Source organism: Mercenaria mercenaria, chromosome 17 (assembly GCF_021730395.1).
Source record: "Mercenaria mercenaria strain notata chromosome 17, MADL_Memer_1, whole genome shotgun sequence".
Taxonomy (NCBI): Eukaryota; Metazoa; Mollusca; class Bivalvia; order Venerida; family Veneridae; genus Mercenaria; species Mercenaria mercenaria.
In genome coordinates this window covers 22579148-22583071 of record NC_069377.1, presented here as the reverse complement: position 1 = coordinate 22583071, position 3924 = coordinate 22579148, and the positions used below count along the sequence as shown (strand labels likewise).

Sequence of the window (3924 nt, the reverse complement as noted above, 5' to 3'; positions counted from 1 at the left end):
AGGTGCCAAAAGTAATTCAAGAATGTTAGTTTAAATCTTCAACCGTTAGAAACTAGTAAAGTCCTCTTTGTGTACTCCTAAATCGCAATAGAAAAGAATCGCAGATGTGCACCTGGTATGGCATTTTCAGTCGAAAATAGATGAAAATAGGCAACATAAAATGCAAAGTAGAGTTATGGAACCTGGTGTCAGATTATCATAGTGAACAAGTGTGTAACGCTTCAATCCATTTCAATTAGCAGGTACTGAAATATCAGCTTACATATAAAACCTTAATCAAAAAATTTAAAGTCGAAAAAGGGGCATAATTTTTAACAAAAACAAAAAAGAGTTATGGACCCTTTGCAGTGTAAGTCAATTTACCACAGTGAATAAGTGTGTGAAGTTTCAATCTATTCCCACAAGGGGTTACTGAGACACCAGCCTACATAAAGAGACTTAAACAAAGCGGGACGCCGACGCTGACACCGACGCGTGGATGAAATAAAAAGTGGAAAACCACAGGTCGCCCAACACGACATAAACGAAAATGTTGCAGGCTCAGTTTGATTGTGCCTGTTCATGGGCGGTAGTGGAAGTGCAAGCTACCGTTCGCGCCCTCTTGCCCCGGGTTGAGCAGGTGGTGCACAAGGAACCTTCAATGATGAACAGAGTGCAGTCCCATGAAAAGCGGCGTATGGTCTCCAGATAAAATAATGGCTGTGCCCTAAACGAGAAAACAATATGCAGAATTAAACAAACTGGAGTTCCACCACCTATTCTTTGTTTAGTCGAGCTAAAAAAACATAATTCTCCTTTCTTTTTCAAATGCTGCAGAGCTATCTTTCGCATCCAGTATTCGTGTAAAATTAGTTAAATTTTTACCTTAACAGATATTTGTTGCAGTCCTATCCAGATATGTGCAATTTCACCTTTCTACTACAAAATTACCACTATCAAGTTCTTGAAATAATTGAATATGTTAAAGTGTTTTTGAAATAATATATACATTGAAAGCTGTCTAATTTCATATTCAAAAGTAAGAAAACCTCATTTCATGTAAATTGATGTGACACTGTTTGGGATATACATAATTTTCTGATACACACGACACAACTCTTGCTAGTTTAAGGCAGATTCAAAGATAACTTAATGTTTTGTTGATGCAGTTACTACTTAGAAAAGAATATGACCTTACATTATTTTTTTTAACAAATAGAACATATAAACATGAAAGATGTTTTACAATAATTTATAGTCAGATTAATGTTTAATACCATGGCAACAATGCACTATTTTCTTATAAAATTAAAGATAGCATTTATTGTCAAATTTCTTGAAACTGTATGATTATTTAAATAAAAAAAGAGCACTCAAGATATATTATGCATGGAGTATGTTTTTTAAAAAAAATCTGTATTGCTTAAACAATGAAGACAGTTTTACTCTAACCACTTCACTGCTGTTCTGACAACAAAACATACTTTTACCAAACATTTCTCACAGTTGAACTGTGGCAGTTCAGTTAGTTTTACTTTTTTCTTGACTCCCATTTGTAGTTTGAATCAGCTTGGTGAACTTTTGCAGAAAACATGACCTTATTTTGTGCACTTCTTTGACAGTTGCACTTTATTCCATTGGCATACTTTCAACTGGATGGTAAGCAAATATATTAGTTCCTTGGGTTTCATTTCCATTCACAAATTCATAAAGAATTTTATTTTTCTGGCTGGAAATTCTTTCTTCCTTCAGCCATTCTGCAAAACAAAAATACATTAGTATTAGTACCTTTAAGTAGAAAGTTACAGAATAGAATACTGTGAAGCATTTTTTTTAAATAAAAGTGTCTTTTTGTGTAATCTACATAAAAGCATGACTACTAAGTACCCATCCATCCATCAATCTCATAATTTTCAAGAATACAAAAAACTAGCTAATCTTCTGACATACCAGTAGACATACACTTAAAAGAATTAATTCATTAGTCTAACTAAATGAATACTCAAATACTGCAACAGTTTCTTAGGAAAATACATGTATGATGATATTCAATCATTATGCATATTTCCCCTCTCCTCTTTTTATGCTAGATATGTTTGTTGAATGAATCTATTAGACTAGTAATGATTTCTTTCAAAATGCTATTAATACAATCAGGTCATTTATGTGTATGATATTTTAAGATTTATTTAACTTAGATAAATCTACTTGTACTTATTCTAAGAGGAATTTATTTTTTGTATATATTCTTAAGATGTATTTATCTTTCTTACAATAGAAAAACTGCAAAAATGCAGAAAATTACAAACCCACAAACTCTTCCAACATGTGGTATGTAGGCATGCCTTGAGAATTCCTTTTTTTGTTTAAGGTCATAGCAATATGCCAGATGTTTCTCAGTAGTTCATCATAGTTGATATGTAAAATTAAAAAATACTTTAAAAAAAGCTGAAATGTGAGATAAAGATGGCCTAGCTAGTTACCTCAGGACACAGAACACAAAGATTTATACTATGAGTGTAATATGTTTCAATCAAAAGCATGACTTTATTAACAAAATGTCTTTAAAGTTTAAAAAATATTCATTTAATGTGTAGAAGTTGTTTGTAACTTGTAAAGAACATTATGTAGTGGTGAGGAATCCAACAATCATGGCCAAGTGAACTGAATGCAAACTTACATGAAAAGCTATTGAGCATCTGTTTTATACAAAATAAAAACAAACAGCTATTCTTTATACTTTTTTAATTGAAGTGAGTTTGACATGAATAAGAAATAATTTATTTAAACTGACAACTGTTCCTGTAAGTCACTACATAAATATGGATAAGGCTGTGACTTTTGATATACTGGTCTTTCATACTGACACACTGATCAGAAATAAGAGTGAAAACTGTTGTGGAAAAAAGTAAGCTTCCTGAATGCCCCCCCCCCCCTCCACTCCCCCTTATTTGGAGGACATAGGAGGGGGGTAATTTACAGTTAAAAGGAACGGAGGAGGGGAGAGAGGGGGTGTATTTAGTTTATAAATGTAGTGTGGAAGCAGTTCTCAAGCTGAGGAAGGGTGTATTTCATATGACAATGGGTGGGAAAGAGAAGGGAGGTATTTGGAGGAAGTTGATGGGGAGGGGGGGGGGTTGAGGTAACCCAGTTGTGGAATGGAAAAGGGGGGTAAAATGTTTCCGGGAGGGGGTGATTTCCTTTTTTGAAAAACTGCGGGTGTTCTGGCTGACATAATTTAACTGACGCTGTTTTAATTTTCTGATTATTTCCCATTACCATCAGAGATCCGTAACAGCAAATAAACATCTCTGAACTGAATATTTTTAGCTAAAATTAAAGCCCAGATGACAATTCCGGGATATTTTCGAAGGACAAAACGGTCAATATGGATTTAATAAATATTTTAAAACTCTACATATTGTGTAAATATTACTACTTACCAGTAAATCGCTCAATGGCATTTCATTATCCCTTTTAAATCAATCGTCAAATTACTGGTTAAAAATTTCCTTTCACACGACCTTTCATGTTTACAAATGGCGTGTTGATACAAAGGGCGATAAATTGTCAATTATTTGATAATGAAACGAAATGTCAAAACACGGAACTGTTACAATACCTGCTTGGTAAATGACGTTTGTCTCTTCATTCATTTATCGTCCCAATAATATAGTGTTAATTGATAAAATGCATTAATTGACGCGAAAACGTGTTGAACTCCACTCATTTTTGTGACGTAACTTTAATCGGGTTTTTCTCGAATGACGTAACGCCGCATTTGGGCCAAAAATCTCATGGCGCGACACAAATATGACAAAACGAGATATGTTTGAAACTTTCCTAAGAATCAGCACTGAATAATATTAGTATTTAAAAAAAAAATTTAATTATGATAAATATGTATTTGCAATCTAATTTAAACTCCATTTAACTTGGTATTTT

General features: G+C 33.3%; 1 long non-coding RNA gene across 1 annotated transcript; it reads right to left on the bottom strand.

Annotated features, from left to right (window-relative positions):
• Window positions 1-1215: 1215 nt before the first annotated feature.
• On the bottom strand, window positions 1216-2404 carry LOC123534491 (uncharacterized). The gene is made up of 2 exons (XR_008368239.1): window positions 2289-2404; window positions 1216-1736 (listed from the first exon to the last, which is right to left on the bottom strand). It is a non-coding gene; the product is annotated as an uncharacterized LOC123534491 (long non-coding RNA).
• Between the last annotated feature and the right edge of the window lie 1520 nt (window positions 2405-3924).